Raw genomic sequence first — 24,529 nt, forward strand, 5'->3', positions numbered from 1 at the left:
GTGATGTAGAATGCTGCAGGGGGCAGTTGGTGAAGACTCCAGTTGGGCAAGTGGCCTATTATTGCTCCTGGGTCTGATTTAGTCTTGTGGATGTGGATGTGGATGTGGATGTGACTTTAACTGTTTGTTTGTGCTAGGCTGTCAGCTCCACCTGGTGAGGGAGGGAAGCCTGGTCACTAGGCCAGGGTGGGGCCTTAGAGACCCCAGTGTGACGGACTGACTCCTCCTCAGATTCAGGTTCACCGTCACCGCCTGTAATCCATTAGACTTTGGGATCAAAGGCATGGCTGAAAATGTGTTGCTGGAAAAGCGCAGCAGGTCAGGCAGCATCCAAGGAGCAGGAGAATCGACGTTTCAGGCATGAGCCCTTCAGGGCACATTTTCAGCTCTGATCTCCAGCATCTGCAGTCCTCACTTTCTCCTCGATCACAGGCATGGGGTTAGGGGTGGGGTGGGGTGGGGTGGGGAGGGGAGGCAATGGAGAGTCTGAGTCCCACTGGAATGTTTTGAGAATGAACTCCTGGAATACTTTTGTGATTCCACCTCTGGCAGCATCCTGTCTCTGGGAGTGGGCTCAGGGCTCTGTTACCCCCCTCCCTTCACCCTGCTGATAATATGCAGGTCCATGCTCCATGCGCACATCCAGCAGACAGTGAGCATTCCTCTGGGTCTGGTTGTGCACAGCGGGCACCAACCTATCCAGGAAAACACTGCTCTAAACTCCTTTTGGATGTCTCCATTCTTTATTCCAGCTTCTCAAGCTGCTGGCAAACTGCCCAATGCTAATATCTGTTTCTGCCTGATTTTCCAATACCCATGATACCATTTTTGTCCACTCTGGCATTGTCATCTTTTGGTGGTCAGGATGGAGAAGCATTGTCCTGCTCACCTCCAGATTCCTGCTTTGGAAATGGGCAGTAAGGTCACCCTTCCTCTCAGACCATTCTCTGAGTGGAACATCACCATTAGTGAGAGAGAGAGGGTGTTCCTGACCTGCAAAGCTGGGGTGGTGTGCAGCTGGGTTTAAATATAGTGTAAGATGAGTGTACATTGATAGGTCCCAGCAGTACTTCCACCTTAGTCCCCATGGGGCATGGCCAACATCTCAGCAACTAGTGAGGTGAAAAGTGGTAATTTTGTATGAGAATTTTCCTCAGGCCATGGAGGATCTGGTGCCATGAAATCTGATCACCGAAACACTTCATCTACGGCTGTGAATTGTCAGCTGTGACCTTATCCTGGCATTTGGTCATCTGAGGAGAAAGTGAGGACTTCAGGATTCCTGAAGAAGGGCTGATGCCCGAAACATTGATTCTCCTGCTCCTTGGATGCTGCCTGACCTGCTGCGCTTTTTTCCAGCAACACATTTTCAGATTTGGTCATCTGAACAAATATGTCCTAATGTGACCCATCTTTTTTAAAAAAAAAATAGACTTTACAATTATCTGTGTGAAGTGTCTTGTAACATTTTATTTATTGAAAGATATTGTGAAACTTAAAGGTTCAGAAAAGATGTACAAGGATGTTGCCAGGGTTGGAGGATTTGAGCTACAGGGAGAGGCTGAACAGGCTGGGCCTGTTTTCCCTGGAGCGTCGGAGGCTGAGGGGTGACCTTATAGAGGTTTACAAAATTGAGGGACATGGATAGGATAAATAGACAGTCTTTTCCCTGGGGTCGAGGAGTCCAGAACTATAGGGCATAGGTTTACGGTGAGAGGGGAAAGATATAAAAGAGACCTAAGGGGTTATGTTTTCACAAAGAGGGTGGTATGGGTATGGAATGAGCTGCCAGAGGATATGGTGGAGGCTGGTGCAATTACAGCAGTTATAAGGCATCTGGATGGGTATATGATTGGGAAGGGTTTGGAGGGATATGGGCCAAATGTTGATGAATGGGACTAGATTAATTTAGGATATCTGGTTGGAGCGAAGGGTCTGTTTCCATGCTGTACATCTCTGGCTCTACATGACTCTATATTAGAAATATCTGGGATGTTGCTGTGCCATCCACATAAATGGGCCTGTTAAAGCAAAGAGGTACAACTGCTCCACCTAGTGCTGGGACAGCTGAAAGACATCTATATTATTAAATGTGGACAAGTCTGTGTTAGCTTGAGTTTAACAGTCAGTGTAACACCTTAATGTGGGGAGTTCTTGCCCTCATTCACTTTCTTACCCTCATTTTTTTTCTCTCTCACCTCCAATTTGTTCAATTCTTTTTATTTGACATCAACAGCTGTTTTTAAAATAATCAACCATTTGCTCTTGAGGACTGTACAAAATGTGTGGGAAATTGGGGAAGGAACATGTTTGGGTGATGTTGGCGCCCAACTAGCCATGAAACGACACAACCAGCTATCCTTAGCCACACACGCAGATGATAAACAACATGAATTTGACTGGGACAACACTACTATTATAGGACAAGCCAAACTGAACAGCCAGGGAATTCCTAGAGGCATGGCACTCATCCACAGATTCAATCAATAAGCACATCGACCTGGACCCAATATACCGGCCACTGCAACAGACAGCTGGAACTGACAACCGGAAGCGGCAGATTCAAACCACTATAAAGGCCGGAGGTTTTGTGCAGGAAAGGTCATGTCTTCCCAATGTAATAGAATTCTCTGAGGAAGTGACAAAGTTGATTGATGAGGGAAGGGCTGTAGATGTCATATACATGGACTTCAGGTAAGGTGTTGATAAGGTTCCCCATGGTAGGCTGATGGAGAAAGTGAAGTCGCATGGGGGTCCAGGGTATCCTAACTAGACGCATAGAGAACTGGCTGGGCAACAGGAGACAGAGAGTAGTAGTGGAAGGGAGCTTCTCAAAATGGAGACCTGTGACCAGTGGTGTCCCACAGGGATCAGTGCTGGGGCCACTGTTATTTGTGATATATGTAAATGATCTGGAGGAAAGTATAGGTGGTATGATTAGCAAGTTTACAGATGAGACTAAAATTGGTGGAGTAATAGATAGTGAGGGGATTGTCAGAGAATGCAGCAGAATATGGATAGATAGGAGAGTTGGGCAGAGAAATGGCAGGTGGAGTTCAATCTGGACAAATGGGAGATGATGGATTTTGGTAGATCCAATTCAAGAGCAATCTATATAGTAAATGGAAAAACCCTGGGGAAGATTGTACAGAGAGATCTGGGTGTTCAGATCCATTGTTCCCTGATTCGTTATTGGGGTCTGGTTTATGTAACAGTCAAGAGATTGTATGTTTGAGGTTCTGCTTTGCAATTTACTCCTCCAACTATCTGTCGGTTTTGTTGATTCCCTCTTGAACCTTGATAAATGGATGGTCAGCTCTAACTTTGCAAGTTCTTCTGCAGCCGTGGGGAGATACTTACACTCTGACAGGAAAATCCAATCTCAATCTTGCCCTCTTTTCTCCTTTGCCTTCACTCTTTTTCGAATCTAAGCAGAATTACTTGTTGAGCACCCCAGTGAAACCTCAGCAGCTGAAAGAATATGAAGAGTCTTTTACTAAATACATTTTTGTAAAGAACTAACGTAATTCTCACCAAAGGCTATAGTAGCAACAGTCAGGTATTTTCTTTCCTGTGTGGCTGCATAGTATGTAGTTACTGAAGTGACCTCCCAGTTAATGAGGTAAAGCTGAGATTGGAACATCCTGTGCCTTCTCACTGCCATTGGTGCAACTACAGTGAGGCCTGGGGTTTTGGGGTGCACTGTGACAGTGAGGCCTGGGGTTTTGGGGTGCACTGTGACAGTGAGACTATCAGTATTTCTGTTCTTATGGAGAAAATCAGACATTACTTCCATTGTACATGCATTAAAATGTGGAAATGTGAAATTTGTTGTCAAAGATGCTCCAGTCCTCCCCAGGATGTGTTGTAATAGTTCTTGCTGATGTAATACTGAAATTGATGCAGTTTTCTGATCTTAATGTAATTATTCACAATTTCCCACTGGAGACATCAGAATAAGTCATATTTGCTTCACTCGAGAATAGGTAAATATTTAATGGCATGATGACTGCACTGTGTATTGTTTGAGGGGGTCAGTGTCATGAGTTCTGTCCATTGTTGTGATCCCATATGGACTTGTGGGCAGGACACCTTAAGATTCTGAAGGAGTGAGACCTAACATCTGGTTCTGTCATTGCTTCTCTGTGTCTGTCAGATCAATGTAACTAATTGTTAACATATTCCATCATCTACAGGAGACTCTTCTAGTTAGACTAGGCAGTAGTTTTCTGTGACCACACTAGAACAATCAGATCCTGTAGTTTCTTAAACATAAAGATGATGGTAGCAGCAGTGTCCATCATAGCCAGTAATTTGAACAGCACAAGTGACTTTTGTCCCAAAACAAGTGACTTTTAAAAACATGGAACGTGATTCTGAGAATGTTTGAGTAATGGAGATTTAGTACTTTTTAGGGATGACTTATTGAGATTGACACCACCTCTAACTCCCACCATTTTTTTATTGAGGAAATTTAAACCATTCTGTTTCTGCTAAACCATGTGGCACCCATCAGATTGCTCATCTGAGATGACTAACTGCTGCTTTGAAACAGATTTTCTTGTCTTATTCATCAATACTCTTCCCATCAATGTCTATCCTCAAGTTTCTTTCTGGACCACTGCTTTTGAGGGTCTCTTTCATAGAACGAGGAGTTTGTGAAAGTGCTCATCTGTGGCTCAGTCATTTACGGACTTTGATCAGCTGGTCGCGGGAACATTTTGATTCTGAAGTTCCAATTCTATTGGTTTAGATTTCATCCTTCCTTCTGCGATCATCTGTCTGCTTTTGATCAGTTTGCTGCAATCAACAGTTTGCTGTTGTAGTTCAATTCAAATTGTGATATTTACTCATCCTTCACAAAGTATAAAATCCAGAGCAGTGTGACAGATGGGTGGGGATTTTACATTGTCCACGAGATTTATTGAGGGTCAGGATGGCTTAGTGGTAATGTCACTGTTCTAACAGTCCTGATAGATCAAGTTAATGCTCTTGGCGTGTCAGTTCAATTCCCACCAACACAGCTTCTGGGAAATTTATTTGTGTCAGTCTTCACAATGGAAGACATCAGTAACATTCCAGAGCTTCAGTCGAGTCAGGGGGCAGAGGTGAGTGCAGTGGCCACCACTAAGGAGAAGGTGCTGGGGAAACTGAAGGATCTGAAGGTGGATAATCATCTGGACCAGATGGACTACACCCCAGGGATCTAAAGGAGATATCTGAGAAAATAGTGGAGACATTGTGGTGATCTTTCAGGAATCACTGGAGTCAGGAAGGGTCCTAGAGGATGGAAAATGGCTAATGTGACCTGTTTAAGAAGGGAGGGAGGCAGAAGACAAGAGGTCAGTTAGCCTGACCTCAGGTTGTTGGTAAGATTTAATGTCTGTTATTAAGGATGAGATTGTGGAGCATTTGGAAGTGCATGATATAATAGACTGTGTCAGCTTTCTCAAGAAGGGGTCACGCCTGACAAATCTGTTAGAACTCTGAGGAGGTGATGAGCAAGTTAGACAAATGAGAGCCAGTGCATGTGCATATCTGGATTTCCAGAAGGGCCTTTGACAAGGTACTGCACAGGAGGCTGCTAAATAAGATAAGAGCCCATGGTGTTAGGGACAAGGTACTGGCATGAAAGATTGGCTGACTGGCAGAAGGCAGAGATTGGGGATAAAGGGGTCTTTATCAAGATGGCAGCCAGTGACTAGTGAAGTTCCTCAGGGGTCTGTGTTGGTATCACAACTATCCACATTATACATGAATGATCTGGGTAAGAGAACTGAGGGAATTGTTGCTAAGTTTGCAGTTGACAAAGGTAGGTGGAGGTTGAGGAAGTAGGGAGGCTGCAGAAGGACTTGGTTAGGCTAGGAAAGTGGGTAAAGAAATTGCAGGTGGAATACAATGTGGGAAAGTAAGGTGATGCACTTTAGAAAATAGTTTACACACCTATTCTTCCTAAATGGGGGAAGGCTTCAGAAATCTGAAGCAGAAAGGGACTGGGAGGACTAGTTCAGGATTCTCTTAAGATTAACATACAGGCTCAGTTGGAGGTTATGAAGGCAAATGCAATGTTAGCATTCATTTCAACAGGGCTAGAGTACAGAATATAGACTGATTATTTGTAGACCATGAACTTGCCCTATCTGTATTGCCTATAATATGATTCTGGCCCCACTAGTTTAAATGGTGTTGGCATTGCGTGATTTTCTTAAGGTGAGATCGCATGGGAACCAAACTATGGCATTTTTAAGAGAATTAGCAGTAATTCAATCCCAATCCCCATCCCCTCACTCTCAAACTAAGAGTGGGCTGTCTTTTCACAGGCTTCATTATCTGGGACCATCCTCTATATTACTAAATTTGGAATACCTTATTTTAATAGTTTTACCTCAGTTTTACCCCTGTTATGAGACCTCCTGTCCCAGGTCATGTTTTAAGTGATGGACCGAATGGCCTGTTTGCCCACTGTAGAGGATCTATGATTCTGCCGTGTGGCCACGTTGACCATGAAGCCACTGCCAATTTTCCGAGGAAATCTCATCTGGTTAACTAATGTCCTCTGGGGAAGGAAGCAGTTGCCTTTACCTGGTCTGACCTACTTCTGACTTCAGACCCACAGCAATGTGGTTGTCTGCCACTGAGCTGCACAATGTCCACATCCTGTGAATGAATAAAGAAAAATCTGCATCTAGCCTTCTCTCCTTTTAATGTTCCTTGACCTTGTTTTAAAAAAGAAAAACATTGTTCTTCTATCTTTGCACTTTATCGTATAATGTAATCATAATTGCAACTATTTCTTATTGTAATGTAAATAATTGTATAATTCCATCTCCAAAGAACTCTAAGGAATATATTGTAATAAACATACCGTTTTAATTCAGCCTTTTCACTCTGACATTGTCTGTAAAGGGGCACATTGCCAAGATATAAGATCTAACATCACACGACAGGAGGTTATAGTCCAGCAGGTTTATTTAAAACGAGAAGCTTTTGGAGTGTGGCTCCTACTGAGAGAGAATACATAAGGCATAGAGTTTATAGTAAAAGATCATTTGCATAAGCTGTATGACCCTTTGTATTGAACAAATTTAAATAATTATTAAGTTTTTAATCAGTTAAATAGAGGTGCAGGTTTCAATTGATTTTAATGTGTGAATCCCTGCCCCAAGATAAAATCTGAAATTATCAGAATCAAGGTGACTCCTCTGGTTAGACCTAATGCATTTAGGTGTTGGGCCTGAAGAAGGGTTATTTCTGACATGTTGATTTCTCTCCCTCCTGATGCTGCCTGCCTTGCTGTGTTCCCTCTCCCCCTGATGCTGCCTGCCTTGCTGTGTTCCCAGCTTCCTGCTTGTCTACTTTGGATTCCAGCATCTGCAGGTTTTTTTTACTGTCTCTCTTCCTGGAGTCAGACTGTTTTTATTTCCAAAGTAAGAATTTATAAAATGTTAGATTGACTGACTGTCTACAGATCATAGATATGGATGCTGTCAGAACGTTCCCTTTGTTTAAAAGGAATGTTGCAAGTGTATTTGGAGGTAACAGACCAAACCCTCCCATTGCTGGAACACTTACCCAATCACCTGCCAATCTGTTCATTAACAGCTGACAGCTGAATAAGGGAACGTATGGCACCCAATCACAGAACTCAGCACAATGACCAGAGTTGCTGGCCAATCAGAAGCTGCCAGCCTTGGGTCTGAAATCCAGCTGGTTGAGTTGCCTTCCTCAGGAGACCTGTTGGTGACTGGGAAGGTATATTGTTGTTTTGTTGCTTGTGAATAGGGTCAATGAGATTGGAAACAAGGGTAGGATGGTGGCTTTCAGAGTCCATACGATAACCCTTCGCCTCTGGCTCAGATTGCCATCAGGTCGGTGCACTTTGGGACCTGGAAGACCTTTTTTTATTTTCAGTTGGTAAATTAGTCCCTTTTTTTTCACCTGGAGATGCAGGTGATTGGGAAGTTCAGACCCTCAGAGTAGCCAGTAATTGGTCACTTAAGGGACTTGATTACTGGAGTGGAGAACCTTCTTACCCAGTACTTGGGACTCTTGTGTCTCAGTGCTAGTGCCTCTACCTTTTGAGCCAGGAAACCCAGGTTCAATCCCACCTGCTCCAAAGGTGTGTCATACCATCTCTGAACAAGGGGAGTAGAAAATGTCTGACCCACCATTGAACTGTGGTGAGTTCCTCTCCAGGACCAACCTATAGTGTTATTTCCATTTCTCACCATTTGAAGGGAGTGGAACGTAAATATGAGCAATGCCTTGGCAGATCTGACCGTATTGTAAACGGATGGAGCTTAAATGACCTTCACAAAGAATAACTAGCTTTTCTTTCCTAATGGTTGAAAAACAGCAGGTGTTAGGAATCTTTTCCAGCACTTTGTATTTATTGTTTGCAGTTGGCAATTTGTAAAAGATAACATTATTGTCTCTTTACTTTGTACAGCCATTGAGTGCTTTATATATCCAGCTGTCACAGGAAGTCAAACACAGGTGTGTTAACTATAACTCACCTCAAACTGCAGCTAGAGCCCAGTGTAAGAGATTCTGTTCTTTCAGAAAATGGTGCATTACTGAAACCTGGCATTGTGACTGCTGTATGGAAGTTAGTGTTAGCATGTGACATGTGCCGTGATAGGTTTTACAACATAACTTATAAGAGCAAAAGTCATTCACCCACTCGAGTCTCCTTCAGCATTCCATGAGATCATGGCTGATCTGCTAACCCTCAACTTCACTTTCCATAACTCTTGATTCCTTTCCTGATTTAAAAACCCCTCTCTCAGCCTTGAATATACTTAAAGCTTTCTTAAGTGAATCTAAGGCATTCTTTCTCACTCAGAGATGAGGAGGAATTTCTTCTCAATCTTAAACATATGATCCTTTACTCTGAGCTATACCCTCTGATCCTAGACTCCTTCTCCAGGGGAAACTACTTTTCCACATCTTCCCTATCGAGTCCTTAAGCCTGTTGGATATTTCACTGAGAGACTCTTACACAGCCTTAGACCTCTGCTTTCAAGACACACTAGTGAAACTGCAGCCCAGGATGTTCCAGTGCCCGATGCTGAGCTAACAGCAGCCCCTGGTATAGGATCAGGAAACCTGGGAGCTCAGGTCTTTGGCATGAATTTACTTTGCAGCCTTCCTTCAGCTACATCGAAGGTCTCCCCCCAGAACTCTACACAAATCTGCTGCATCTGGATTTGGACATAAAACCAGAAAAGAGGACCTGTGACTGCAGCTAATAATGAAAGCATAAATCAGATCCTGTTATATATGACATTTCAGGCTTTGGCAGTACAGGGAAAGTTTAAAAAGGAAGTTTCCCTCCTGTTCACTCCCCCTCACCCCTCACATGGAGAGAGGACAGGAGGGTGGAGCTGAAGCCGAGATGGTCCTTTTAAAAAACAGAGTAGACTCATGGGGCTGAATTACCTACTTCTGCTCCTTGTTTTCATATACTCCCTCTCCATCTCACATGGCTCTTCCCCATGCTAATTTACCCATCTCTGATTCCTTATAGCCTGTTACCAAGCCTATACCAATGTACCCATCCCTTTTGTATCCCCATATCTGTCATCTTGAGGCTATAAAGGGACATGGAGGTGTTTGGGGGCATGGGGTGGCAAATATCAATTCCCAACCCTACTCAACACCTTCCCTGTCTATATGACTCCCTTAATAATCATGATATAAGCGCACCTCCAGAGCTGCAGTTAGCGTCTATTGATTGTTTTTTTTCTCCCCAATAGTAACACCATCTATAATAATAAAAAAAATCAATCCATTGTTTACATAATGCTTGAAATCAATTTAATTAATACCTTAAGTACTTAATCCCTTATGTCAACAAATATTTCCACTCAAGAATTGATAGGAACTGTCTATCAACATCTCTCTTGATGGAATTCAATGTGAGAATGGTAGTAAGGGAAATTGGTTGTACAGTTTATGGTTTCAAGTGACTGGTACTATGGAATACTCTTTTGTTTTAAAACCAATTCCACACACATTTATTTCCTTGAGAACATGGCCAGTTGCAATATGTTTAAGCACTCATGAGACATGAGCATGTCAGAACAAGATCTAAAACAGACCTTTCATCTCCACCATTGCAGACATCAGGACATTATGAAGCTGAATAATTTGTTTATGCTCCTTTTAGGAGGTCAGATTTGTTGGGGGTAGGGTGTACTTGAGGCTGGGAAATTCATAAGTCGGCCTTTGCTTGATACCCTTCAGAGTTTAACAGCGGGACACTATTTTTAAATTGTGTCCTGAACCACATGAGGCCAGAAGCCAAAGTCTGTAAGAACAAGCCAGTGTAATGTGGGGGGGGGGGCGATGGTGCTTGGCTTGGTCAAGCAGACAATAATAAGTGTCCCTTCATTGTAATGTTTAACTTGGTTACCCTGCTCTGCCCTCTGTTTAAACCATAACTCTGTGAATTTGAGGCAGGTAGATTTTTTTTTGTTTCATTATCAACTGCTGATGTCCCTTCACTTTACTGATTAATGAATGTTAAACCAATCCTGAATGGTGAATCTGCAATACAATATGATGGAGGAACGTGTGTTAATCATTAGCATCTGAAGTGCACACAACTCTTCTGTCTGGAAAAGGAGCAAAGGAAGAGTTTAGCAGAAATAGTAATCAAAAAGAATGTTTTATTCACAACATGTATTCTGTTTTAATTACCAAACCTGAAATGTTAACTCTGATTTCTCTCTGCAGATGCTGCCGGACCTGCTGATCTTTTCCAGCAATTTGTTTATGTTTCTAATTTACAGCATCCGTGGTTGTTTTGTTCTGTTTGCTTTGATCAAAGATGAACCTTTTACTACCTTTCATCCGCACATCAATGTGTGAAATGCTATAAGCAGATGAGATATGAAGTTTATTTTCATTAGGCAACATACCACTTGATTAATTTTATCCTTCCACTGACGTCACTGCATTGATTTAATCCAAGGCTGTTTCTATCAGAGAAATGCAGTGGTACTTTTCTCTGCAGTCAGCAAATAACTAACCTTGGAAAGTTACTCATTTTTGTTTTGATGAATGTTGCTTCTCATTACCAAATTCTTCCTGCAAAATCTTTTAATCAATTTGTTCCCAAATGCCTTTACCAGAGAAGAACCAAAAACATTTCGTATGTAGTGGATCTGGATTTTATTACAACAGTAATATTGAGATTCAAGTGGAACTTATTGAGGCTGAAGCTCAAACTCCAGAACATTGTGCAGAAATACACAACTATGGTCAGGGTCTGACCATCAACCAAAGCTTACATAATAGTTTCACATGCTGAATATAACGTTTTGATTCGAAATATCTAATTTTAGTGACAATTACCACAAGGATTGCCTACTTTTGGAATTGCATGATTTCCTTCCTATTCTCAAGTATGCATGTTTGGGACAATTTTTAACCCTTCTGCCTAATTGATACAGTTAAAGCCATCGTTGTGATGTAGCCATTGAAGTCTTCATTAACCTACCTGAAGTGGGTAGGACACCCCTTTCCCTAAAGGAAGTTTCTTTCCCTGAAAGACATTTGTGAACTAGATGGGGTTTTCTGACAGGTGGCAATAGTTTCATGGTCATCATTGGATGATCAAATAAGAATCATTGGAATTCCACTATTTGCTGTGGTGCTCAGGTTCTCAGAATATTACCTGAGTTTCTGGATTAACAGGCCAGAGCTAATACCACTCGGCTGTCACCTCTCCATACAAATGGAAATAGGGAACATGTGATGAGGGTGGAAGATAAGCAGGTGAGCATAAACACAGTAGTCAGGGGACACAGCCTTGATGCTGAGCAGCTCAATGCTGCTCCATTTCTACAAGAGTAGTAAGAGGTCCAGAAACCAGAATTAAGTGACATTTATTTTGCTCTCCTTATGGAGCCTGGAGGAGCTAAAGTGCTCTTATTAAGCCCCACAAAGAATGTCTAGGCCTGTCTTGCTCCTTCTTCCCTCTTGAGAGCTTCTAGCAATGTGTGGATTGTTATTTTTGTTGCCTGTTACTGTGATGTCAGCTAGGGGTCTCATGCACAAATTTCTGTCTATCGACCAGCTAGTTGCCACTACGCAAACGTTTTATTTGGAATGATGATGAGGGTAATCTATTTTAATTACCAGGTCTTTCTCCGCTAAGGTCAGGGGTGAGAATGGCTGACTGCTTACCTTCTATCCTTATCACCTGTTCCTATTTCCATTTGTATGGGGAGGTGATATCCGAGTGGTATTATTTCTGGCCTGTTAATCCAGAAACTTGGAATGTTCTGAGGACCTGGGTTCAAATCCCACCGTGGCAAATAGTGGAATTTGAATTCAATAAAATTCCAATGATTCTTATTTGATCATCCAATGATTACCATGAAACCATTGCCACTTGTCAGAAACCCCCATCTGGGTCACTAATGCCTTCCTGGCCTACATGTGACTCCAGACTCGCAGCAATGGGGTTGACTCGTAAATTACTCTTTGGGCAATTAGGGATGGGTAATAATTGCTGGCCTAGCTAGCAACACCCACATTCAAGGAATGATTAATAAAAATTTGCAGCTAAAACGGTTTTGTATTCTAATTGAATTTATTAGTTACCTAGGTTTCAATATTTTAAATCAAAGAATGTTATTCAATCTGTCTTTAGTACTCCGTACTAAAGTGGTGGCCATTGTTTTAAATGACAGAAATGGCCATCCATCTGTTTAGCAAATTTGATATGAGTCCCAGAGGAAACCTCTTCAAATAAAAGGAAAATAAGCTTTGGAGCGCCCTTTGCATCATCAGGACAACCCGAAATGCATCACAAGCAGTGACGTACTATTCAAGTGGAATCTCCGTTGTAACACAGGAATCACAGCAGATGACATTTAGCAAAATAAGTGTTTTTTTTCCCTTGATTGTGTATAAGAGTATCTTTGAAAGTGTGCATTGTTATGAAGCAGGGATTCATAGTAAAATCTTATCTGCTTGCCTCGAAATTGATCCAGAACTCACTCCTAATTAAAAAGAAATTAACCTATTTTTCCTAATCAACCTTTTTCAGAGATGTTAATACACACCTCTGGGGAAGGTGGGCCTTGAAGCTGGCCACAAGAGGTCCCCTTCAGAACTTAATTTTAAAGGTTCAAGCCAATTCAAAGGTTCATTGTTTTGCCCTCAACATCCCACTTAACCAAAATAATGGATTTAATTTGTTCAATCTTCTTTTCCACAGAAAGAGTGGTGATTTTCATTGGTTTGGATTGGTCCAGAATAAAACAAATAAACTAAAATTTTAACAGTTTCTCACCCCATTTGTTCTTGATATCAGAAAAAAACAGTTTTGAAATTTAGTTGTAGTGAAGAAAACAATGAGGTGGTGTGGCTGCTTCAGCAGATTATAAATACATGAAGCATAGATCTGAAAGCTGTAAGAAGTGTATTTATGGCACAGGGCTTGTTTTGACCCTGTTGAGTAGCACGTAGATAAAATTATTCTACTGAGTAATTTGTAAGACAGGAATTCTACAGTGGTAGACAGCACAGATATATTAGAACTGCTGTTTTGTTATTCCATATGTCTGATCAGTCAAATGAACAGGGTGAACCTTCTACTAAGGAATTTCTCAGGCATGAATGTCCCATTCTCTCTCAACAGGGTGAAGACAATGCACCCACAGTATCCCACTGTATGAGAAATGGATCTTTGTGAGGCTGCTGCTCCTTCAAAGTACAAAGCATGTTTTGTGTTGCCTTCTATAATTAATGCAGTCGTGAACAGCAGCTGTAGCAGTTGGCTTGTTCTCATAGTCCTGCAGAATATTCCAGAAAAGAAAAGCTGATGTGCAAGAACGAGTTCGTTTTACGTGCCCTGATGCTTCACATAATTGTTTCTGTAGACTGTTTATGCATTTGCATTTTGTAAATGGATATTTATTAAATATTTTATTGGTGTAGAAATTCTTTCATACACTTAACAACTCAACAGTGAAACGTATTTCTGAAGTTTTGAGTTTGAAGCTCTTTGCTGCTTAAAATAGTTCAATTTTGCATACTGTGGCTTATAAGCATTAAAAGGAAATTTTCTCTTCAGTGAATGAGTGTAGATTATCTGCATTAATGAACAATACTGCAGTGAGTGCCTACACTTAAAGAATTCAGTCGCGACTCAATTTATCCTTTATCAAAGAAATTATTTAATTTGGCTATTCCTGATAATGTTAAATTATGAACTGTTATTTTCTAAAAAAAGCTTCAATAATTTGTGACTTTAAATTGAATATCCATGCAGAAGGAAGTTATAAGATAATCAGAGGGATAGATAGGGTGGACAGTGAGAGCCCTTTTCCTCAGGTGGTGATGGCTAACATGAGGGGACATTAGCTTTAAATTGAGGGGTGATGATTTAGGACAGATTTCAGGGGTCGTTTCTTTACTCTTGGTAGTAGGGGCATGGAACGACCTGCCTGCAACTGTAGTAGACTCGCCAACGTTAAGGGCATTTAAATGGACATTGGATTTACATATGGATAATAAATGAAACGGTGTAGGTTAGATGGGCGTCAGATTAGTTTCACAGGTCGGCGCAACATCGAGGGCCAAAGGGCCTGTACTGCGCTGTAACATTTTATGCTCTAAATAAACTGCATTTACTTTTTACTAAAGGAAGGTTTGCAGCAATTAGTAAAATTAATGCAATGTAGATTTTGCTGCAGTTATGAGAAACTGAAACCTGTCTCAACAGCATGGTTTGATATGTCTGTTGTTTCAAACCATTCTGCTCCTGAATGATACTCCAATTTAGTTTGTCATAGATGTAACTAGATTTACAGAAAATTTATCTATGTTCATTCAAGCCAATGCTATGAACCGTATAAGAGAGTTAGCAAGCTAAAATAGCACTATAATACATAGTTTCAATAAGCTTTGATTGTGTTTTTAAACTGGTAGACCTTTCTTTACCCTCATTTAGATTTACATTTTGAGACACGTTGAGTGTGTCAAGTTCAATAATTTTTAATGCAATTTCATTCCAAATGATGTTGGGATGAGAGGACATGTTAGTGGAAGAAAATTTGAATGAATATCTGGAACCTCTAGTGAATTTTGTTTTGTGCAACTCATCTGTTTTATAATGTGCTGAATCAAACTTTTGAATATTTAATGGTCCACAAAACAGGTTATGTTTTTTTTCTCCATTCTTTGTATTTCCTGTTTAATGCATCCTTTGTCTAAATGCTACTTTATTTTCATTTCTTTCCTTTTACCCATTTTTCCCTTTTGGCTGTCTCAGCCACAAACTGTTGATCTTGTTAATAGCACCACTGTAGAGGGTTCAAACCTACAATCTCAACTATTAGTTGAAATCCTGAGCAAATTGTTGGAGACTGCTAAATTCAGCTGAAATACTAATTTATTTTGATATATTATCTGGAAATCTTTGACAAATTGCTTTTCAAAATATTCTGCACATGATAAAGTTTCAAGTTGCTGCAAACTACAGGCTATATGTTTAATTGAATATTCCATTTTAATGAAATACCTGCATGGTACTTCTTTCATAGTTGATTGGTGAAGTGCAATTAGTGAAACAATAATAATTTAATGTTTAGCTGATCATGTGCCATAATTTTCAAAATTGAGCTCTATAGATTGTGTAGGCATCAATTTTACACATTTGAGCAGGTAAGATGGTATCATTTTGTTTATGCTTCTGGTACTGATTATTCTACAAACAGTGATGTGTCAGAATTTGAACATTTTCCTATCCATTGCATTGTTTTTGTATTCATATACAAGTACAAACAGAACTTACATCAATATTGCAGACATTTTACAGACATTATTTAAATATTTGGAGTATCTGTAGATGGAAGCATCTTTTTTTAAGTGAGTAACTTAATTTACTAAACTTTCTAGGAGCTTTCTTAATTCCTCATCATAAGTATCTGCCAGGATACTAAGCTAGAACCATAGAGTAATAAACTTATGGCCTAACTAAAGGTGGTATTCATGAAGCATTTGACAACTTTGTGTATCAGTGGAGCTGTGAGCATAAGGACTGATGTCAAAATCACATCTTCCTTGTTATGTCTAAATCAATTCAAACAAATCTTTAGGTTTCAATTCTTGATTCTGTGTGAAAAGAAAATATTGTTAGTTTAATTATCTCATAGAATTGATGTCCCTGATTTTCTGTATTGCAAGTGCAAATTTTTGTACTGCATTAAGATAAACAGTAAAGACAATATCCAAAGCTAACCTTCACAAGTATTTCCAAGATTGTAAAATAATTGTCCTCAGGAAATGTTTAATGTGTTCTCACTATCTCCAAGTTATGACCAGAAATCCTTTTATAGTCAAAAACCCAGTGCTATAATTGAGTTTTGGCAAATAATTTTAGCGTTGCATTTTAAAGTACTCCGATAACTCTCCTTTTCAATAACTTGTCGCACAAATCTCATTCACATAAAGATGTTATTGCATTTGGATCCCACATAGCAGCTGAGCTAAGATTATCATTTGAGAGTTTGTTACTTTTATAATAGCTGTTTAAAAAAAATTGATCTCCATATTAGTACAATAATGTCTGTATAGTTTTTTTAAAAAGCTTTCATTTGTGAATGTTATCTATGCTGTGACTATGTGTACAGCAAAATTTTCATCTCAATAATATGTTGGTGTTTAAAATATGAGCAGCAATGGCCAAATCTCAGGAATCATGCCCTTGACCCAGCCAGTAAAGCCCATGTCTCTGAGTTAATGGAAATCTTCCTGTAGCCTTGTAGGCCTTCAATATCGATACATATTGGATGTAGGTTTGCTCGCTGAGCTGAAAGGTTCATTTCCAGAAGTTTAATTACCTTACTAGGTAACAGCTTCGGTGGACCTCATGCGAAGCAATGCTGAAAATTCCTGCTTTCTATTTATATGTTTGGGTTTCTTTGGGTTGGTGATGTGATTTCCTGTGGTGATGTTATTTCCTGTTCCATTTTTTCAGGGGGTGGTAGATGGGGTCTAACTCGATGTGTTTGTTGATAGAGTTCCGGTTGGAATGCCATGCTTCTAGGAATTCTCATGCGTGTCTTTGTTTGGCTTGTCCTGGGATGGATGTGTTGTCCCAGTCAAAGTGGTGTCCTTCCTCATCCATATGAGAGGATACTAGTGAGAGAGGGTCATGTCTTTTATGGCTAGTTGGTGTTCATGTATCCTGGTGGCTAGTTTTCTGCCTGTTTGTCTAATGTAGTGTTTGTTACAGTCCTTGCATGGTTATTTTGTGAATAACATTAGTTTTGCTTGTCTGTATAGGGTCTTTCAAGTTCATTAGCTGCTGTTTTAGTGTGTTGGTGGGTTTGTGGGCTACCATGATGCCAAGGGGTCTGAGTAGTCTGGCAGTCATTTCCGAGATGTCTTTGATGTAGGGGAGAGTGGCTCGGGTTTCTGGATGTGTTTTGTCTGCTTGTTTGGGTTTGTTGCTGATACATTCAAAACCTCAACCTGAGCTACAAATCTTCTCCAAAACTCATCAATACATATTCTCATCACTTCTCCTATTATTAAATGTGGAGATTAGGAGCAAGAGTAGATCATTCAGTCTTTTGAGTCTGTTTCACTATTGAATATGATCATGCCTGATCATCCAGCCCAGTCCCCTGTTCCCACTTTCCCCCATTCCCACTTTTCCCCCATACCCTTTGATCCCTTTAGCTCTAAGAACTATAACTGACTCCTCCTTGAAAACGTTTCAATGTTTTGGCCTCAACTGTTTTCAGTGCCTGAGGATTGCTCAGGCTCCCCATTCTCTGGGTGAAACTTCTGGAATAAATTTCTCTTCATCTTGGTGTAAATGCCCCTACCCTGACTCAGGGACGTGAGTACCTTATTCAGCCACAGGATTCAAAATACCGACAACATTCATGACACTGTTTACAGGATTTAGCTTTAATCAATTGCTCCTTTAGTATTACATCAGCACCAGAAAGTTTTCAAAGAACCATAATGAACACCCTTGAAGAATTAGAGGGAGTTATGTGTCATTGGAATGGCATTCTTTATTGATGTCCCACTATATCAGAGCACACTGATAGACAGAGACTGCGCTCCAATGCAAGAAGCCAAGACTAACTTTCAATGAAAAATATAATTTCTCACAACCAGCCATTAAAGTTTTGGGACATGTCATTCATGCAGCAAGCATCTACTCTTCTCCTAAAAGGAAAGCAACGTGGTCAAAAGATTTCTTGATGTCTTGCAAAGTCACATAACTTCAACATTTCATAGTGATGGTGAATTAGATCACACCGTTGAATCACAATGACAATTCCATAGGCAAGACCAAACACATTGCTGACGCAAATCAAAACACATTTCATCCATGAGGAGAAAAGAAATGCTCATTTCATCAGACATATCAGCTCATTACAACCCAGAATAGAGCTGCAGGTACATCAACAAACAGTTTAGTATCTGTACTCCTCTCTCAAATATACCATATAAAAACAGAAAATCTAGCCCAGTCTGTTCCATTTCCAGGTCTTTACTGAAATGGAAAAAAGATGCATAATAATTAAACAATTAATTGGTGAGGCCTCAGCAGAGTGCTGTGTATCATTCTGTCATCCACACTACAGGAGGGATGTGATATCCCTGGAGAGGGTCCATAGGGAATTTACTAGGATAGTCCCTGGGCAAGAGAGCTTCAGTTATGAAGAAAGGCGAGACAGACTGGGATGGTGTTCCTTAGAGTGGATGAGATTGAGAAGAGATATGACTGAGGTGCATAAAAGTATTGAGGTTTAGAGAGAGTAGACAGGAAAAAACATTTTCTTTGATGGAGGGATCAGTGACCAGGGACAGAGATTTCAGGAAAGGGGCAGGGTGAGAGGAAATCTGAGGAGAAACCATTTTGCCCAGAGGGTGGTGGGAATTGAGCACTCACTGGCTGGAAGGTTGGGAGAAGCAGAAACCCTCATCACATTGAAGAAGGATTTAAATATTCACTTGTGATACCGAGGCAAATAAAGCTAGGGCCAAGTGCTGGGAAATGGAAACCATCGGCTGGTTGTTGGAGACTGGTGCAGATATTTTAGGCTGAAGAAACATTTTCTGTTCTGTAAATCTCTGTGATCAATGACTTCAAGAAGCAATAGCTGCTGGTAAGAAGATTTCAGACTATGTCTTCATTTTAAAGTATATTATAAAACCAGGTGGCTAATCGTTGCCAGCATTATTAAAAACCAAGGAACTAGTGAAGATGCCACTGAGGGTGCAGAGATTTTGTTTATATTATTATCCAGCTGACGATAAGACAGATTCCAGAGTCAAATGCATTTTGGGAAAGCAAATCTTAGCAGGATTAATACACTTAATGGTAAGGTCCTAGGGAGTGTTGCTGAACAAAGAGACCTTGGTGTGCAGGTTCATAGCTCCTTGAAAGTGGAGTCGCAGGTAGATAGGATAGTGAAGAAGGCATTTGGTATGCTTTCCGTTATCGGTCAGCGTATTGACTATAGGAGTTGGGAGGTCATGTTGCGGCTGTATAGGACATTGGTTAGGCCACTGTTGGAATATTGTGTGCAATTCTCGTCTCCTTCCTATCGGAAAGATGAAAGGATTCAGAAAAGATTTACAAGGGTTGGAGGATTTGAGCTATAGGGAGACTCTGAATAGGCTGGGTCTGTTTTCCCTGGAGTGTCAGAGGCTGAGGGGTGACCTTATAGAGGTTTATAAAATCATGTGGGGCATGGATAGGGTAAATAGGCAAAGTCTTTCCCATGGGGTCGGGGAGTCCAGATCCAGAGGGCATTGGTTTAGGGTGAGAGGGGAAAGATATAAAAGAGACCTAAGGGGCAACTTTTTCACGCAGAGGGTGGTACATGTATGGAATGAGCTGCCAGAGGAAGTGGTAGAGGTTGGTACAATGGCAATGTTTAAAAGGCATTTGGATGGGTATATGAATAGGAAGGGTTTGGAGGGATATGGGCCAGGTGTTGGCAGGTGGGATTAGATGGGGTTAGGATATCTGGTCGGCATAGACAGGTTGGACCAAAGGGTCTGTTTCCATGCTGTACATCTGTATGACTCTATGACTCTAAATAGAACATAACAGCGCAGTACGGGCCCTTCAGCCCTCTATGTTGCGCTGGCCTGTGGAACCAATCTGAAACCCATCTATCCTACACTATTCCGTTTAAATGCTCTTTGCCACTCCCTCACCACCCAACGCCTGGAGGAAGAACGCCTCATCTTCTGCCTCGGAACACTTCAACTCCAGGGCATCAATGTGGACTTCACCAATTTCCTCAATTCCCCTCCCCCCACCTTACCCCAGTTCCAACCTTCCAGCTCAACACTGTCCTCATGACCTGTCCTACCTGCAAATCTCCCCTCCCACCTATCCGCTCCATCCTATCACCTCCATACCCACCCCCATTCACCTATTTACTCTTTGCTACCTTCTCCCCAGCCCCACCACCCTCCCATTTATCTCTCCACCCTGGAGGCTTCCTGCCTCCATTCCTGATGAAGGGCTTTTGCCCAAAACGTCGATTTTCTTGTTCCTCGGATGCTGCCTGACCTGCTGTGCTTTTCCGGTACCACTCTAATCTCGACTTGAGGTTTGTGAGTCTACAGGTGATGCATTCCACACCCCTAATGTTCTCTGAGTAAATAGACTACCTCTCACATCTGTCCTATGTCTATCACCCCTCAATTTAAAGCTATGTCCCCTCTTGCTAGCCATCACCATCCGAGGAAAAAGGCTCTCACTGTCCACCCTATCTAACCCTCTAATTATTTTATATGTCTCAATTAAGTCACCTCTCAACCTTTTTCTCTCTAATGAAAACAGGCTCAATCCCTCAGCCTTTCCTCATAAGACCTTCCCTCCATACCATGAAACATCCTAGTAAATCTCCTTTGAACTCTTTCCAAAGCTTCCACATCCTTCCTATAATGTGGTTACCAGAACTTGTACGCAATACTCCAAGTGCGGCTGCACTAGAGTTTTGTACAGCTGCAGCATGACCTCATGGCTCCAAAACTCAATCCTTTCACCAATAAAAGCTCACACGCTGTATATCTTCTTTACATCCCTATCAACCTGGGTGGCAACTTTCAGGGATCTATGTACATAGACACCCAGAGCTCTCTGTTCATCTACACATGCAAGAATCTTACCATTAATCCAGTACTCTGCATTCTTGTTAATCCTTCCAAAGTGAATCACCTCACACTGTTTCATATTAAACTCCATTTGTGACCTTTCTGCTCAACTCTGCAGCTTATCTATGTCCCTCTGTAACCTACAACATCTTTCAGCACTATCTAAAACTCTACCGACCTTAGTGTCATCTGCAAATTTACTAACCCATCCTTCTATAGTCTCATCCAGGTCATTTATAAAAATGACAAACAGCAGCAGTGGACCCAAACCAGATCTTTGTGGTACATCTTGTGGACTTGTTGGGCCGAAGGGCCTGTTTCCACACCGTAAGTAATCTAGTCTAATCTGAACTCCAGGATGAACATTTCCCATCAACCATCACCCTCTGTCTTCTTTCAGCTAGCCAATTTCTGATCCAAACTGCTAAATCACCCTCAATCCCATGCCTCTGTATTTTGTACAATAGCCTACCGTGGGGAACCTTATTAAACACCTTACTGAAATCCATATACACTACATCAACGACTTTACCCTCATCCACCTGTTTGGTCACCTTCTCAAAAAACTCAATGTTTGTGAGGCATGACCTACCCTTCACAAAACCATGTTGACTATCCCTAATCAACTTATTCCTCTCTCGATGATTATAAATTCTATCTCTTATAACCTTTTCCAACACTCTACCCGCAACCAAAGTAAGGCTCACTGGTCTATAATTACCAGGCTTGCATCTACACCCCTTCCTCCATTTTACTATCCTCCAGTCTTCTGGCATTATTCCTGTAGACAATGTCAACATAAAGATCAAAGCCAAAGGCTCTGCAATCTCCTCCTTGAGAATTCCCAGAGAATTCCAGGATAATTCCCATCCGGCCCAGGGGATTTATCTATTTTCACACATTCCAGAATTGCTAACACCTCCTCCTTGTGAACCTCAATCCCATCTAGTCTAGTAGCCTGGATCTCTGTATTCTCCTCGACAACATTGTCTTTTTACAGTATGAATACTGATGAAAAGTATTCATTTAGCACCTCCCCTATCTCCTCAGACTCCACGCACAACTTCCCATTGCTGTCCTTGATTGGCCCTAATCTTTCTCTAGTCATTCTCTTATTCCTGATATACCTATAGAAAGCCTTAGGGTCTTCCTTGATCCTATCCACCAATGATTTCTTATGTCCCCTCCTGGCTCTTCTTAGCTCTCTTTAGGTCTTTCCTGGCTAACTTGTATCTCTCAAGTGCCCTAACTGAGCCTTCACATCTCATCCTAACATAAGCCACTGCCTTCCTCTTGACAAGAGATTCAACTTCTTTAGTAAACCACAGCTCCCTTGCTCAACAACATCCTCCCTGCCTGACAGGTACGTACTCATCGATGACCCGCAGTAGCAGGTCCTTGAATAAGCTCCACATTTCAATTGTACCCATCCCTTGCAGTTTCCTTCCCCATTCTATGTATCTTAATCTTGTCTAATCGCATCGTATTTGCCTTTCCCCCAGCTATAACTCTTGCCCTGCAATATATACCTATACCTTTCCATTGCTAAAATGAACATAACCAAATTGTGGTCATTGTCACCTACCTCCGGGTTCATTCCCCAGAACCAAATCCAATGTGGCCTCGCCTCTTGTTGGCCTGTCTACATACTGTGTCAGAAAACCCTCCTGACTCATCTAGCTAAATCTTGCTAGATAAACCAAAGTATGTTTTTTTTTCTGTTTACTGTGGAGTCAGTCACTGAACATACTCACAAGAGACTTGTAATGTACTTCTAACACAAGAACATTTAAAAAAAATGGAGAGCAAGAGCTGTTCTTTACTATCTGAAACAGTCTCATCACAAATATCAGAAGGAAAGAATCTGATATCCTACTCCCCAACAATAACCTGCAGACACAAACCTCAGTGAAACACAACTCCTCTCTTCCTGCTAAAGTCTTTAGTTCAGCTGTCATTGAATTTTGATATTTCTCCCCATTGCCCTCTGCGCATGCTCACAAGAAAAATATTGTTCACCATAAACTCAGCTTCCGATACTTTCTCTGGCCAGTCTTTTTACAGACAGGGTGTAACTCACTGACTCATTAGATACTTTTTGTCACCATTTCCTCTGGCATTGGGTATCTTATTGTGCACAATAACTCAATTTCTATAGTTTTCAAAAAAAAACCACATTGACTTGCTCATTCCCAGTTCGACTCCAATGCTGTAAACTTTCACTAAAAGTGTATTATAAACAAACCAGGAACTTCAAATCAGAAATGAAATTGAAACTATGTCTTCCTGTTTTAACTCAGACTATAAGTAAATGTTTTAAGTTAGAGACTGGAGGATGGTGGAGTTTGGAGGAATATTGAGTAAAGGTTAAATGTAAACATGTAAATAGCGCACATCTTTTGTGATTAAAGGATCACATAACAGATTGGTGAACTCTCTGTTAAGTCCTATGTCAAGCCTTAGCTGTAAATAGACAAGGGTCTAATAAAAGGGAAAGTTACCAACTTTCCAAACAGACCCCACCACCAGGGATATATTTCCCTCCCCTCCCCTATCAGCGTTCCGAAAAGACCACTCCCTCCATGACTCCCTCGTCAGGGCCACACCCCCCAACAACCCAACCTCCACTCCCGGCACCTTCCCCTGCAACCGCAAGAAATGCAAAACTTGTGCCCATACCTCCCCCCGCATTTCCCTCCAAGGCCCCAAGGGATCCTTCCATATCCGTCACAAATTCACCTGCACCTCCCCACACATCATTTACTGCATTCGCTGCACCCAATGTGGCCACCTCTATATTGGGGAGACAGGCCGCCTACTTGCGGAACGTTTCAGAGAACACCTCTGGGACACCCGCACCAACCAACCCAACCGCCCCGTGGCGCTATACTCTAACTCCCCCTCCCACTCCACCAAGGACATGCAGGTCCTTGGCCTCCTCCATCGCCAGACCATGGCAACACGATGCTTGGAGGAAGAGCGCCTCATCTTCTGCCTAGGAACCCTCCAACCACACGGGATGAATGCAGATTTCTCCAGTTTCCTCATTTCCTCCCCCCCCACCCCCCCATCTCAGTCCCAATCCTCGGACTCAGCACCGCCTTCTTGTCCTGCAATCTTCTTCCCAACCTCTCTGCCCCCACCCCCTCTCCGGCCTATCACCCTCACCTTAACCTCCTTCCACCTATCACATTCCCAACGCCCCTCCCTCAAGTCCCTCCTCCCTACGTTTTATCTTAGCCTGCTGGACACACCTTCCTCATTCCTAAAGAAGGGCTTATGCCCAAAACATCGATTCTCCTGCTCCTTGGATGCTGCCTGACCTGCTGCACTTTTCCAGCAACACATTTTTCAGCTCTGATCTCCA

General features: G+C 41.6%; 1 protein-coding gene across 2 annotated transcripts in view; it reads left to right on the top strand.

The window, feature by feature from the left end:
* The window catches only part of ca8 (carbonic anhydrase VIII), a 62,228-nt gene extending 48,137 nt beyond the window's left edge, over positions 1-14,091 (top strand). For both annotated transcript variants that reach the window (XM_072571580.1, XM_072571581.1), the window contains exon 10: positions 13,658-14,091. The gene's annotated coding sequence lies outside the window, so the exon portion shown is untranslated. The remainder of the gene's footprint in view (positions 1-13,657) is intronic.
* The last annotated feature ends 10,438 nt before the right edge of the window (positions 14,092-24,529 follow it).

The sequence above is a fragment of the Chiloscyllium punctatum genome, chromosome 5 (assembly GCF_047496795.1).
Source record: "Chiloscyllium punctatum isolate Juve2018m chromosome 5, sChiPun1.3, whole genome shotgun sequence".
Taxonomy (NCBI): Eukaryota; Metazoa; Chordata; class Chondrichthyes; order Orectolobiformes; family Hemiscylliidae; genus Chiloscyllium; species Chiloscyllium punctatum.